This window comes from Xyrauchen texanus, chromosome 2 (assembly GCF_025860055.1).
Source record: "Xyrauchen texanus isolate HMW12.3.18 chromosome 2, RBS_HiC_50CHRs, whole genome shotgun sequence".
NCBI classification, from domain to species: Eukaryota; Metazoa; Chordata; class Actinopteri; order Cypriniformes; family Catostomidae; genus Xyrauchen; species Xyrauchen texanus.
Genome location: NC_068277.1, coordinates 20,722,533 through 20,738,690, shown reverse-complemented (window position 1 = coordinate 20,738,690; position 16,158 = coordinate 20,722,533). Strand labels below are relative to the sequence as shown.

The 16,158-nt window shown below is 42.1% G+C and overlaps 1 protein-coding gene across 3 annotated transcripts in view; it reads left to right on the top strand.

Annotated features, from left to right (window-relative positions):
- The window catches only part of LOC127658405 (neuroligin-2-like), a 257,469-nt gene that overhangs the window by 136,881 nt on the left and 104,430 nt on the right, over positions 1-16,158 (top strand). The window lies entirely within an intron of this gene.

Here is a 16,158-nt window from a genome sequence, read left to right as displayed (position 1 = left end):
AAGGAGAATGAGATGAGAGATGATGAGTATGGATAGATAATGCTGACACAGAATGAGGTTTTGGCAGGGGAAGGGGTAGCCTTGGCAACCCCGCAGCTCTTCCTGCATGTAGCTGTCAGGCAGCACATCAGAGCTGTGTGAGCATGTGTGTGCATCCTTTGCATTACCACTAGACTTTCAATGAAGGAATTAGCAAGAGCTCAGCCACACAATCTATTTATAGTCACAGAAGAGAATACCATTCGAGAGAAAGTTATAAGGTGTGTGTGCATATGTGAAGTCTTAAAATATGGTGACATTACACAGATGGTGCATTGTTCTGTACCCACCATCTCTCTTTATCACTCTCTTTCTTCTTTGCCCCACACAGACATTCCCCTCACATACTAAAAAGCTAAATGATTTGACATCGGTTGTTGTCGGATATGTTTGAGCAATTGCAGCAAGTGATGGAAACAAGCTCGCTAAAATTCCCGCTGACTGCTGGGACTGTTAAAGGAAGAAGCAGCAGGAAATTAATGGATGCCATTAATAAACAAGTATAGATCAGGTCTCTAAAGAACCTGTTTTCAGGACATTGTAAAGGCTAATGATGTAAAATTAAGGATGGTGTCTGTGCTAAAGGTGGAATTGTAGTGGAATACATAAATATTGCTTTCCAACCATAAAACTGTAATTTGAATTATTTTTATTATATATATATATATATATATATATATATATACAGTGCATCAGGAAAATATTTGTAGCGATTCACTTTTTCCACATTTTGTTATGTTACAGCCTTATTCCAAAATTGATTAAATTCATTATTTTCCTTCTCAATTCTACAAACAATACCCCATAATGACAACGTGAAAGAAGTTTGTTTGAAATCTTTGCAAATTTATTACAAATATAAAATGAAAAAATCACATGAGCATAAGTATTAACAGCCTTTGCCATGACACTCAAAATTTAGTTCAGGTTCATCCTGTTTCCACTGATTATCCTGAGATGTTTCTACAACTTGATTGGAGTCCACCTCTGGTAAATTCAGTTGATTAGACATGATTTGGAAAGGCACACAACTGTCTATATAAGGTCCCACAGTTAACAGTGCATGTCAGAGCACAAACCAAGCCATGAAGGAATTGTCTGTAGACCTCCAAGACAGGATTGTCTTGAGGCACATACTGTATCTGGGGAAGTGTACAGAAACATTTCTGCAGCTTTAAAGGTCCCAATGAGCACAGTGACCTCCATCATCCATAAATGGAAGAAGTTTGGAACCACCAGGACTCTTCCTAGAGCTGGCCACCCGGCCAAACTGAGCGATTGGGGGAGAAGGGCCTTAGTCAGGGAGGTGACCAAGAACCCGATGGTCACTCTGGCAGAGCTCCAGCATTTCTCTGTGGAGAGAGGAGAAACTTCCAGAAGAACAGCCATCTCTGCAGCACTCCACCAATCAGGCCTGTATGGTAGAGTGGCCAGACATAAGCCACTCCTCAGTAACACCATCTTAGTGCAAGTCAGGGCTAGTCTGCCCCAGTCTGCAGTTTTTTAGAAAGTCGGAGTCTGCGAAAATAGCATAGCATTTGGATGGATATAGACTGCGGTTTCTCAAGTTATCAAGTCAGAGGATATCAAACATGTTTGATATTTTGAGCCGACTTTCCTCATCTACAGAGGAAATCTTATTGTGCATGATGCTGCATGACTCAAATCTGAAGTTGTACATACAATTTGCTGCCAATTGTAATCGAGCACAGGGCCACAACACTCAAGATATAGACATAGTGAACAAGCACTTTTTATGGCATTGTTATTGCAATGCTGTCTCTAGAGGCCATACTGGCTGCATCTTCCCACTTCAATGCACATTAACACTTTCTTTTGCCAATCGGAACATAGATTAGCAGCACCAACAACAGCTGGCAGTTCCTGGATCCATGTTTGTTTACATCTGTCATGCAACTCTGTTCAGATTATAAAAGTTGTGTAGTCTCACAACTTTGCGATATTGATTGCGAATGTTTGTTGGAACTAGGGTTTGGGAAACACCAAATTGTTGAGCTATGTTTCTAACGATGGATCATGCGACCATAGTTGTCTAAAAATGCTTTTGGGAAACTCACCCCAGACTGGTTCAAGCTGACAGAAAAGCTACGGTAACTCAGATAACCACTTTGTTCAATTGAAGTGAGCAGAATAGCATTTCAGAATGTACAACACGTTACAACACAATAGAAGACAATGTTGGGAACTTTATTAGGACCATAAAACTCTTAATAATGTGCTCAGTGAGTTTATAGTGACTTTTTGCCTCCTCCACCAAAACTGCCCGTATTTTAAATATCACTCTGATGCCATATTCAACCAATTTTAGAGGATTTGAATACTTTATACAAGGATACATTATAAAATGAAATTAATTTAAAACAAGATGAGCACCATCAAAATGATCATAAAAGCAAACCATGATATGTATTCTGGATGTTCCAATGCTGTGTGATGACTTTGTGTGTGTAATATTTGGGACATTTTCCCTAGCGGCCACTCAAGGTCTCTAGGAGGAATAAGACTTTCAGTTTGAAGTTTCGTTTTTGTAATGCCTCTGTTCACTGTGTTTCCTTTGAGTAATTCCTGCTGTGTATTGTTAGTTTTTGTGTGTATATATAGCCTTTATGTTTTCCCCATTGTTTGTCTTGAATTATTTGATGCCTTTGTATGTATTTTATGTTTTTTTATCCCCTTTTATCCCAATTTAGAATGCCCAATTCCCACTACTTTAGTAGGTCCTCATGGTGGCACAGTTACTCACCTCAATCCGGGTGGCAGAGGATAAGACTCAGTTCCCTCCGCTTCTCAGACATTCAATCCACGCATCTTATCATATTGCACATTGTGCATGACACCGCAGGGACTACACATGTGTAGGCTCGTGCTACTCTCCGCAATCCACGCACAACTTACCACGTGCCCCATTGAGAGCGAGAACCACTAATCGCATTACCCCCTAACCCCATTTGACTCTATCCTCCCTAGCAACCGGGCCAATTTAGTTGCTTAGGAGACCTAGCTGGAGTCACTCCAGGGGTGGTAGTCAGCATCAATACTCACTGAACTAGCTGAGTTCTTGCTTGTTTTGCTTAGTTTTTGTTTGCTATACTCAGCTCTCGTTTCGTTTTGACCTTTATTAGATTTTCATTTATTTAATAAACATGCTGCATATGGTTTCTAAACTTCTACTTGCCAGACCCTCATCATTACAATGATGAATGGTTAAAATGGTTAACCATTTACTGTAGGAGTGGAGGATAAAGATTTCATCCCTTTCTCGGTGTCCCCCGTCATGGCCACTATGGTCAACGAGCCAGCACCCACTGCTGCCACGTTCAATGAGTCAGCGCCCACGCCTGCCACAGTCAACAAGCTAGCACCCATGCCTGCACATAGTCAACAAGCCAGCGCCCACACCTTCCACGGTCAACGAGCCAGTGCCCACGCCTACTACAATCAAAGAGCCAATTCCTGAAGCCTCTGCCATCCCAGAGCTAGCGCCTGAAGCCACGTCCTTTCCAGAGCCAGCACCTGAAGCCTTGTCCATCCTAGTACCAGTGTCCTAGGCCACAGAGGCCATTCCCACAGCAGTACTCCCAGCCATCTGGAAGAGTAGGAGGGCTCCTGCTCCCCAGTCGCAGCCAGTGCTGACGGCCACGGATGTCATTCCCCAGTCGCTGCCAGCACTCACGGCCACTGAGGCCGTTCCCCTGTCACTGCCAGTGCCCATAGCCATGTAGGCCATTCCCCTGTCACTTCCTGTGCTCATGACCACAGAGGCCATACCCCTGGCACTCCCATTTCCCACTGAGGTCGTTTCCCTGTCGCTGCCTGTGCTCATGGCCAAGGAGGCCGTTCCCCAGTTGCTTCCAGTGCTCCTGAAATGGAATACATAGACTATAATTGAATTGCTTAATTTAAAAAGCCTTCATCATACAACTAGCAAAGGACAATGCATATATGTAAACTTTGCAGTTAATCCAGGATGGACTTCAAAGACATTAGTCATTAGTCTTATAGTTCATAAAAAATCTTTCCTTTTTATTATTAAAACACTGGACCTTAACACTTACTTAATTTACAAATTAAATACCATGACTTGCAATGCACAAAAATAACTAATACTGGCATTATATTCACGTTGTTTAGCCAGAGGGGAACTGGCCCCCACAGTAAGCCTAGTTTCTCCCAAGGTTGTTTTTCTCAATTAACTAGGGCTGCCCCCTAATAGTCGACCAAATGTTATTCGATGAGAAGAGGCTTGGCCAAATTTGAATTAGTCAGTTGGTCACAGAAAACAAAAAACTCTACAGGAAGTGGCAAAGTCACGAGGAGGTTATCCCATGTGACTACCCTCCCTAGCAACCAGGCCAGTTTGTTTGCTTAGGAGACCCGGCTGGAGTTGCTCAGCACACCCTGGGATTCGAACTAGCGAACTCCAGAGGTAGTAACCAGCGTCTTTACCACTGAGCTACCCAGACCCCCACAAGGTTTATTTTCCCAGTTTACAGGTGAAACTCGAAAAATTAGAATACCGTGCAAAAGTTCATTAATTTCAGTAATTCAACTTAAAAGGTGAAACTAATATATTATATAGACTCATTACAAGCAAAGTAAGATATTTCAAGCCTTTATTTGATATAATTTTGATGATTATGGCTTACAGCTTATGAAAACCCCAAATTCAGAATCTCAGAAAATTAGAATATTTTTTATTGATTTCATGTAAAAGGATTTTAAATACAGAAATGTCGGCCCTCTGAAAAGTATAATCATGCATATGTACTCAGTACTTGGTTTGGGCCCTTTTGCATTAATTACTGCCTCAATGCGGCGTGGCATGGATGCTATCAGCCTGTGGCACTGCTGAGGTGTTATGGAAGAACAAGATGCTTCAATAGCGGCCTTCAGCTCTTCTGCATTGTTTGGTCTCATGTCTCTCATCTTTCTCTTGGCAATGCCCCATAGATTCTCTATGGGGTTCAGGTCAGGCGAGTTTGCTGGCCAATCAAGCACAGTAATACCAAGGTCATTGAACCAGGTTTTGGTACTTTTGGCAGTGTGGGCAGGTGCCAAGTCCTGCTGGAAAATGAAGTCAGCATCTCCATAAAGCTTGTCTGCTGAAGGAAGGATGAAGTGCTCTAAAATGTCCCGGTAGACGGCTGCGTTGACTCGGGACTTAATAAAGCACAGTGGACCAACACCAGCCGATGACATGGCTCCCCAAACCAACACAGACTGTGGAAACTTCACACTGGACTTCAAGCATCTCTCCATTCTTCCTCCAGACTCTGGGACCTTGGTTTCCAAATGAGATGCAAAATTTGCTCTCATCAGAAAAGAGGACTTTGGACCACTGAGCAACAGACCAGTTCTTTTTTTCTTTAGCCCAGGTAAGACGTTTGACATTTGAAGCCCATGTCCAGGACCCGTCTGTGTGTGGTGGCTCTTGATGCAGTAACTCCAGCCTCAGTCCACTCCTTGTGAAGCTCCCCACACATTTGAATGGCCTTTTCCTGACAATCCTCTCCAGGCTACGGTCATCCCTGCTGCTTGTGCACCTTTTTCTTCCACACTTTTCCCTTCCACTTAACTTTCTATTAATGTGCTTTGATACAGCACTTTGAGAACATCCAACTTCTTTTGCAATTACCTTTCGAGGCTTTCCCTCCTTGTGGAGGGTGTCAATGATGGTTTTCTGCACAACTGTCAGGTCAGCAGTCTTCCCCATGATTGTGAATTCAACTGAACCAGACTGAGAGACCATTTAAAGGCTCAGGAACCCTTTGCAGGTGTTTAGCTGATTAGAGTGTGACACTTTGAGCCTACAATACTGAACCTTTTCACAATATTCTAATTTTCTGAGATTCTGAATTTGGGGTTTTCATAAGCTGTAAGCCATAATCATCAAAATTATGTCAAATAAAGGCTTGAAATATCTTACTTTGCTTGTAATGAGTCTATATAATATATTAGTTTCAACTTTTAAGTTGAATTACTGAAATTAATGAACTTTTGCACGGTATTCTAATTTTTCGAGTTTCACCTGTATAGCCCTTATGTTTTCCCTGTCTTTTGTCTTGCATTATCATGTAGGTTGGTGAGTTCTTGCGTGTTTTGCTTAGCTTTTGTTTGCTTAGCTCAGTTCTCATTTTGTTTTGACATTTATGGCTTTTGATTTTCATTTACTTAATAAACATGCTGCATTTCGGTTCTAAACTCCTACTCGCCAGAGCCTCATCATTACAGTGTGAGGAACAAATCAACATTTTAGTCTTGATACAACAGTCAGCGCCCCCATCCGAAGTAATACTCAAATCCTGCTCCCATTTAAACATTCAAAATGTACGCCTCAACAAGCAATATGATGGCATTTAGTGATGTGAAGTAGGTGTTGTGTGAGAGATTACAGCATTCAAATGTTTGGATGTATATTTCTGAATATAATGTGTCTGCCTTTACTGAGAGTAATATCCATGTAGGACAGTGTAAATGGCTAATGATGTAAAATGGAGCATGGTATCTTTGCCAAAGGCTGAATCTTATAAAAGGTTTTCTAGGAAGGTTAAGACCTACTTAAATTTTCCTGTAGCTCAATTGGTAGGTCGTGGCGCTAGCAACACCAAGGTCATGAGTTTTATTCCCAGGGAACACTCATACTAATTTAATGTATAGCTTGAATGCACTCTTAGTCACATTGGATAAAAGTGTAAGTAAATGTAAAGGACTTCTTCATGGAGACACATGGAAACATGCACAAGTGCTGCACACACACACACACACACACACACACACACACACACACACACACACACTTACATAGAATAATTTCCCTCTCATTCTCTCTCTGTTTCCACTTGGGTCTGTCTTTCTCTTTGTCTCTCTCCCTCTCTCTCCTTCTGCGTAGCTCAAAGGGCCGTCTCTTCAATTCCTGCTGTAGCTTAGGCGGCAAGTGGCTGTGAATGCAAATTAGATTGAAAAACTAACTCACACACATACTGAGCTTGTACCTCTCCCGGTGCTTCAGAGAAGGATGAATGTGACAGAGGCAGTGAAAGATAAATAGATGGGGAGAAAGATGGAATAAGGTGGAATATAAAGAGGATGTGAAGTTTAAGGGTGCATATGGAGTGAACTAGCCTCAATATATATATATATATATATATATATATATATATATATATATATATATATATATATATATATCTATATATATATCTTTTTATTTATTATGTGAAAAAAATATATATATTCTTACATTTCATTCAGCTCCCGTAGGTATTGAAACTGTTACTGGGGACACAGTGGGTGGAGAAGGGGATGATGAAGTAGAGAGGAGAGAAAATGAACAAAGAAAGGGAGACTTTGGAGAAAGACGAATATGTTTGTCACAGTTTATCACTGTTATGTTTCAAGTACTCTTATTTTGAAATGTTTTTTGTCCTGTCTTTAGTTTCCCTGAACTAGGTTTCCCATGATTCACTGCCCTCGTCACAGCCATGTGTTCCCCTTCTTTGTTCCCAGGTGTTCTGTGTTTAGTCATCAACCTAGTTTGTATAAATACCCTTTAGTTTCTATCATGCTTTTCAGTTCTTTTATGTCTATCGGTTCCTTAATGTCTCTCAGTTATCTTGTATATTAGTGTGTAGTCTAGATTTTATTTGGTTCTTTGTGTTCTCCTCGCTATCATCATCATCACCTTCATTAAAAGCATGCGAATAGATCCTTGCCTCTCATCTCTATTACACAACTGTGACTATGTTCATTAGCCAAAGTTTATTATTATGAATATAGATAAGCATGGCCTCCCTTAACCAGTTTACACCTGGTAGTGACATCCTCCTCTGATGATTCAATAATATGTTGGACAACTCACAGTTGTACAGTTGGAGTCAGAAATACATGTTACTGCATCATATTTGTAGTGTAATTGTTATGAAAAGGGGCCAGAAGAGAAGAGAAGCAGTTGGCATGATGGAACACTTTCACGAACAGTGACACGTTCTATTTAGATCCATGTGATTAGTGGCAGCATTTTGTCTGTTTTAACAGGATTAAATCAACGTCAGCGAGAAACTATTGGGAACCATGTCCCTTAAAATGGGATAGATTACCCTAAACCAGCAAGATTAGCCCGCATCTGTCATATGTGCACTTATATACACAATCTTTTACACTCACAAACAAACACACATTAAGAAGTTTAGTGAAAGAAAAGACAAGTCATTAATAGGCCTCATAAGTCACCATGAATTGTTTGTCTTAGCTGTCATAAACCATTTATTGCAGTTATTATGATATTTTTCTTATCCAAAACACCATATGACTACAAATGGCATTATGTGAGCAGTTGAGATAACATATCACATAACTGTCCTATATTATACTCCATTTAAAACTATTTTAAATAGCATTTTTCTTTTAAGTATTCATAGTTATTATGCTTGCAGCTTTTATGACCTCCTATTAATTTAGCAAGTATGTAGGTGCAATATTTGTACATCTAAAAATTAATTTGGCAAACTACATGACTATTTATGTGAATGGCAAAGAAGCTAAAAAGTGATTTTTTAAAAGAGGGAATTGGTTAGCAGTGGTTAGGACCTAAAATATACACTGTCCTTTGTATACTTTATATACTGTAAAAATTTAACATCAATATTATTTGTTAAATTCCCATGCATGGTCCAAAATACTAACAGGCATTATAATGGCCATAAATTATTAATTCTGGCAATGTTGTTTGCATTATTTTTATAAAAAAAAAATATATATTTGTCCCAATGACAAAGGGATTATAAAGATGTTTTTTACAAGCATATTTGTGACCAACAGCCATTGTGTCGCTGGAGATGAAACAGTTTCCATATATTGGTGGAACCTTACTTGTCACAAAAACGTCTCGGTTACTAACATAACCTCTGTTCTCTGATGGAGGGAACGAGACGTTGTGTCAGTGTAGTGACACAAGGGGTCTCTCTTGAGAGCCTCGGTTACCTCTCATCTTTGAGAAGAGGCCAATGAGAATTGGCAAACAGAATTTACATTTTACATATTTATACGGATATAAAAGGAGGGCGGCGTGTTCAGACAGGTTTTGAGCTGAGGAGCCGAGAGTAAGGTCCTGGCCATTTCAACGGCTAGTACAGTGTTGTGGCAAGAGGGACACAACGTCTCGTTCCCTCCATCAGGGAACGTAGTTTACAACAGAAACCGAGATGTTCCCCTTCTGTCACTCACTCGACGGACTGCTGGATGCAGGTGCAAGCAAGCTGCTGCATGCAAAAATAGCAGGAGCATCAGACAGCACGTAACCTTCCCCAAAAGATGTCATGTAGTTCCCCACATCCCTGAGGGGGGAAGCTATGTAACTAGCATGCCTTTTCTCTATATATATTTTCTCTCCATATTGTGTTAGATGCGGCTGGGGCCATCTAATGCTATAACACGCATAAGGTGTTTTTTCCCTATCCTATTCTTTCAGGCGGAAAAGACCCTGCGGAGACCACATCCTGCCCAGCAGGGGAGGTTAACATGTGGCAAAATACATTTCATGGGCTTACCAGCCACATATGGAGGTGGCGCGGTGGTAGGTCCTGCCTCGACGGGGAGGAGCTCTACAAACACAGCAACCGGGGGACAGAGGGGGCTCTGCCAAGGGAGATGCAGGTCTGCCGACGGAAAATACATCACAGGAGATTATTGGAATAATCAGTACCTGTGGAGCACCTGTTCCAATACAGGCAAGTCGGTGCCTGCAGTGAGACTGGCTGCGAACTCCTCCACTGAATTCGGAGCCAGAGGGTTAGGGAGGATGGACATCCAGTGTCTGTGACTTGTGGACTTGACTGGGAGAGTAAAGCGCAAGTCTTCGCCTCAGAAGAGGGGAAAGGCGCTATGCGCAAGCGATAAACCTGGCCAGGTGTTCCATATTACCGAATTCTATGTGTTCGGACCTGACAAAACATGGTACGAAACTGACTCAACCCAGAGATTGCAGCATGTTGCGACATACGACAAGATCGAATGCTGCCTTGCCGATTTATATATGCTACTGTCGCTGTATTATCTGTACAGATCAACACATGCTTGTCGTAGATCAGCGGCAGGAATCTGTGCAGGGCAAGAAATACAACAAGCATCTCTAGGCAGCTGATGTGCCAACGCAGCCGCGGCCCTATCCAGGAGCCAGCGGCTGCATGCTCGTTGAACACGGCACCCCAGCCCGACTGGGAGGCTTCTGTAGTAACTTCAACGCATATGAATACCTGCTGTAGGGGGACTCCTGCATGTAGAAAACAGAGGTCTGTCCAAGGGTTGAATAAGTGACAGCAGGAAGGGGTGAGGGTCACACATTATATGCCGTGGCGCCATGCCAATCTCGGGACCCCGTCTGTTTCTTCATCACCGAGAACTGCTGGGCGAATTCCTCGATAGTGTCGCCGAATAGGGCTATCTGGGAGATAGGGGCGTTGAGAAAGGAAGCCTTGTTGAAGTCCCGCATCTCAACCAGATTCAGCCACAGGTGGTGTTCCTGGACCACGAGGGTGGCCATCGCTTGTCCGAGTGCATGCGCTGTGACCTTCGTGGCCCGGAGGGCGAGTTCGGTCACCGAACGCAGTTCCTGCAGCACATCAGGATCAGGACTACCCAGGTGCAGATCTTTTAATGCCTTGGCCTGGTGGACTTGCAGGAGGGTCATGACATGCAGAGTGGAGGTGGCCTGTCCTGCGGCGCTGTAGGACTTGGTCGCCAGAGACAACGTCAACCTACAGGCCTTGGAGGGGAGTGCCAGTTGATCCCACCAGGTGGTGGCGTTTTGCGGGCACAGGTGCACCGCAACTGCCTTATCCACCTGGGGGAGCTCCATGTACCCGTGGACCACCCCGCCGTCAAGGGTAGTGAGAGCGCACGAGCGAGGAAGTCAGTTTCAGGCAGTGAAAGGTGCCCTCCACGACTTCGTCAGCTCATCATGCACCTCTGAGAAGAAAGGAACCGGGGGCGGCGTGGCTGAGAGTGGTGCTCTGAACCCAGGAACCAATCATTTAGCCACGAGGGCTGAGGAGAGGACAGAGGGTTCCAATCCATCCCCACGCTCGTGGCGGCCCAGGCAAGCATAGCGGACAACTAAGCGTCTGCCTCAGACTGGGCCGGCACACCCAAAGGCGCTAGCCCAGTCGAGTCCTCAGTGCCAGAGTCCGCCAAGACACTCTCCGATGTAGGGGCGAAACTCTCATCCAGCTCGGGGGTTCCGAAAGAGACATCAGACTGCCCATAAGGCCGGGGGCAGATGAGCTTGCTGGGGATTTACCTGGCGAAACCACGCCCGTTAAATTCCCAAAATCACGGTAAAGTGGCCTGTGGGTAGAGTGGCTTTCCCCCGGAAGAAGGAAAGCCGCAACCGCAACGTTGCCATGGTCATGTTCTCGCAGTGAGAACTTGAACCATCTACAAACGCTGCCTCAGTGTGATCTCTGCCCAGACACGTGAGGCAGCGCCTGTGGCCGTCAGAAGCGGAGAGGTAACAAGGAATGACACAAAGACGGAAGGGCATCTTGAGAAAGATGTGTCTTTAAAAAGACGTTCAACGTCAATGTGTACTCTTTTAGAGAAATATATATTATTTTTAGAGGTCTGTCGAAGCACCCAGGGGAAAAAGAGAAAAGCCTCAAAAAAAACTTTCTCATATGACTTTGAAAAGCCTGGAACAGTATCTGAACAGACGCACGCTGCCCTCCTTTTAAACCCGTATATCCAGGGGAGGGGCATGCATATTCTGTTTAGCAATTCTCATTGGCCTTTTCTCAAAGATAAGAGGTAACCAAGGCTCTCAAGAGAGAGTCCTAACGTCACTACATCAACAAATGTCGAATGAGAGACAGAAGTGGAACTTGAAGACCCAAAGTTATATTGTTCCTCATATTGTCAGCTTTGGTGACTTAATGCGCTAAGATTTCCACATATGTGCTGCCAGTTGTGGAGAAAAAAAAATGTTCTAGGCATCCTAGATTAGGTAATCGACAGTAGTAAGGTAAAAGTTGTTAGAAGAAGTGTTAATGGCAACAGATGTTTTCTAGAGTGTTTCTGTGTCTTTGATTTTACTTAAATTATGTATTATGTTGCAGTTCCTAATAAAGTTACAGGCCAACTGGCATTTTTCATCTGCACCAAAGCCAATTTGTACTTGGCACTTGGCGAGTTTTCATTTTGCACAATGTACCCATGTATTATCTCAGTTGCATGACAGTAATTATGTATTATCTGCATTAATTACAAATATATTATCTATATTATAGTTTTAATGTAATGCATTATTTTTTCCTCTCTGCAACAAGGCTGTTAAAAGTAAGAACTGAAATAATTAATTAATAAATTGATAATAAACAGTTGATTACTCTGATTTATTTTTTCAGTGTAGAGATATCAGTACCAGTTTAGATGCACAACTAGTTCTTAAAATATGGTATTAAAACATGTATTATAATAAGCTTTAAGTTCAGATTTATGCAGGGTTTGAAAAGCCTATGACAGCTCTTTGCAGTCTTTATGACTAAGCAGGCAGATATAGCTGGGCATCATGTTTCTCTGGAGACTGAGCTTTAATTTTGAGCGCCGGGGGTTACTGGGAAACAGCTTTAACCTTCATCCTGTCTGCATCTCCACTACACCTAAATGTCATCCATCCGGCTGTGCTCTGTTCAAATATTCCTTTTTTCACACATTCCCTCTATTCACCTCATCTCTGTATACATCCCTCTCTTTTTCTCTACATACACTATACACTTCCACTTTCATTCACCAATGTTGCTTCTTTTTCCCTCTCTCTCTTTATTCAAGCAAATCAACTCCGAATGCGTTAAAAAACCATGCTGGACTGTAGCCATTCGTTGAATAATTCTGTTTAACAGAACTGGCACTAATGCTTATTCAAATTCTAATTTAAATCTCTCCATTTCATATAATAGAAAGTCACTTCGCACCTGGTTGGCAAGGACTCTTTAATGCTCCTTTATATCCAGTCTATCGAAGTCACTTGGGTGTTCTCTTCCTATCTCTGCTCTAATTTCAACCCATTTCCACTCAGCAGAAGCTGAGAGGCATGTCAACATCAGCTGGAAGCCATCTGGCTATCTCATTCCTTTTTGAAGCTGGTTTTCTGAATCATATTTCTGTAAAGAGGGTGAGCCACAGGTAGCAGATTGGACTCATATCCCCCCATTTGTGATATCAGAGAGAGAGCGAGAGAGAGAGAGAGAGAGAGATTCCAGCTAGAACATTTCAGTACACAGGAACCTGTGGTCGGCCTGATTACGAGCCCTGACATCTAACACTGAGGGAGTGTGTAATTCCACTGGCATCTGCTGATGAGGCCCGCTGTGTGTTTGTGTGTGTGTGTGAGTATGAGCAACTCATCCACGTAAAACAGTGAACTCATATGAATGAATGATCGTTAAATTAATATACCGCTTTTCTGACACTACACTCAAAGCGCTTTACACGGTAAATAGGGGAATCTCCCCAACCACCACCAGTGTGCAGCATCCACCTAGATAATGCAACAGCAGCCATAGTGTACCAGTATGTTCACCACACACCAGCTATTGGTGGAGAGGAGAGAGTACAATTATTGAGCCAATTAATGGATGGGGATTATTAGGAACCCATATAGCCGTATAACTCATAAAGAGCATTCATCTAATGTATGTCACATATACACCCATACACACTAACACACAAATGAAACAACATATACAGTACACACATATACACTAACACACACATGAAACAGCATGCAAAGACTGGTGCAGTCCTGTTTAAAGCCCAGTTTTACAGTACATATTTATACCGTAAAACACATACTCACACATTCAAATGCAAAATGATAAACCAATTTTCCACAGCTTTACTGCACAAACATACCCCAACACATAAACAAGAACAGAACAGATAACTGCTGACCACATTCACACTCACACAAATACTTTACATGCACCTCTGGTTATGACTGTGCCTGTTTAAAAGGAGGTGCAAAAGCAGAAAGGCATTACACACACATGAAAACACTCACTCGCAGTGAGCCTGATGGTGTTAGCTGCCCTGTTAAGGCCAGAGGGCACAGCAAGGTCAACACCAGGAACTGGGGATGAAATAACATATTGCATAAGAGAAAAGAGAGAGACGCATTTAGAAAAAAAGGCTGTGGTTAGAGAAATGATGAGGAGAGATGATCATTAAAAAATGTAAGTCATGGAGAGAGAAAATGAACAACTTTGATTAGAGGATGAATTTGGGTGCAGTCCAGGTAAATGACTCAATCATCAGTGAGAGAAAAGAAGAAATTAGCCAATCCAAGGTTAGGATTGAATTGATTTTGGAAGGTTGCAAAGCTAAACTTAGAACAATAATTCATTTAGAGATGCTTTATAATAATGTGGCTGCGAGACAAATAGACGCAGTACTGTTAATCTCAATAATGTGCGTATGTCTGTCTTTTTCTATATCTTTTCTTTCCACATGTCCTAACGTATCTACAGACTGTAACTCAAACTGGCCTTCACTGAATCTCATAAAATTTTCCTGCCATAAGTTTTTCACCCAGTCAGATTACCTTCTGTCACCGTGGACCTGTTATTGCCTGTTACTGCAGGAAAGCCAGTGCTGGGCTCCTGGATACCATCTATAAACTCTGCAGCAAAAGTGGCAGATGGCACTTCCTGTTTGGCCAGACCGCCTCTCTTGAGTGTGTGACAAGTTATTTTTCTCAGTCATCAAATAAACACATTCCCCCCTGATTTTTCAGTAAACCACTCTCGCTCGCTAAGAGAGTCTGCTGACTTATCGTTCTATCACATCTTTCTCACCCTTCCTTTTTAATCTTTACTGTCTAGTAGAGAGACCCCTTCATTTGCTTTCTATTGGTCTGTTCCAAAGCTTAGTGAGCTGCCTTGCTGTCTCCTGCCTACAAAGACAGCTGTTTTCTGTGGCAGCATCCCTACAGAATTTATGCCTCATAAGAGAGTGATTTGGAACACTCTACTTAGGCGGCAGTTCCGCGCATCATTCAGATAGCACAGATAGCTGGAAACTCGACTTGCAACTGATTTCAATACAGGTGATACGAGAGGAGCAACTTGTACTCTAACGAGCGTAATAACGCCTTTTACAAATTCATTTTGGGTAAAATAGTCTGTTTTATATGATATTAATTAGATCTCCAAATTTCGCTTGCTTCCTCCTCCATCTTGGATTATTTTTCCACCAAGCTCATCACGGTGCATTTTTTCGAATTTGGCCAAAACGAGATATCTTAAGAGGCAGCATAATTAAGATACCTACCTTTTGGAACAGCCTTCATGTCGGTATTGCACCTATGATGTCTTAAAATTCTGCTTCCAATTGGAAGCTCACTAGGTTTTGGAACATACCTTATATTAATCACTCTTCTCAGTTCACAATAAGTTAAGAAGTCTTTAAAAATTGTCTAAACATATCTTTATAATGTGTTCTCTGACAAAAGTGATTTGTTTCATAAGGTAACACTACATTCCACCTTTCCACTCATTTCTTTCTTCACCTATTTTAAAATAAAGGTATATCAACAAATAAAGTCTAATTATTAAATGAATTAGGAATATATATTTATTGCAATGTATTTTATGTATATAGATGATAAATTCCACAGTTTACACACAAAGACAACAGTATTAATATTGTGTGTATGTGCGAGCACAGCACCCTCTGTTCATGTTTCCCTAAAGGGAGTTTTAGTTGTGTGTTTGTGTGAGAACACGTGCCTGGTGTGTGTTGTGTTCTCCTTCCCTCAGGTCCTCTTTCTCCACCTCTCACATTTTCAACGTGAGGCGGATGGTACTAGCTTGACCAAAGCAGCGGGAGGTACGACTGAAGAGAATGGAGGGGTGGGATGGAAATGGGAATTCTTGTTTTTCATATGCAGCAGTTAATTCCTGATTCCTCTACATTGATTTTTCCTTCATCCCCGGAAGCCAAACAAGCATTTGGAATAGTAGAATGTAAAGCTGGTATTATAAAAGTACCGCAAAGCACAGCAGAACTATGACGAGAGAGAATATTCACAGATCTAACATCAAACTTCTT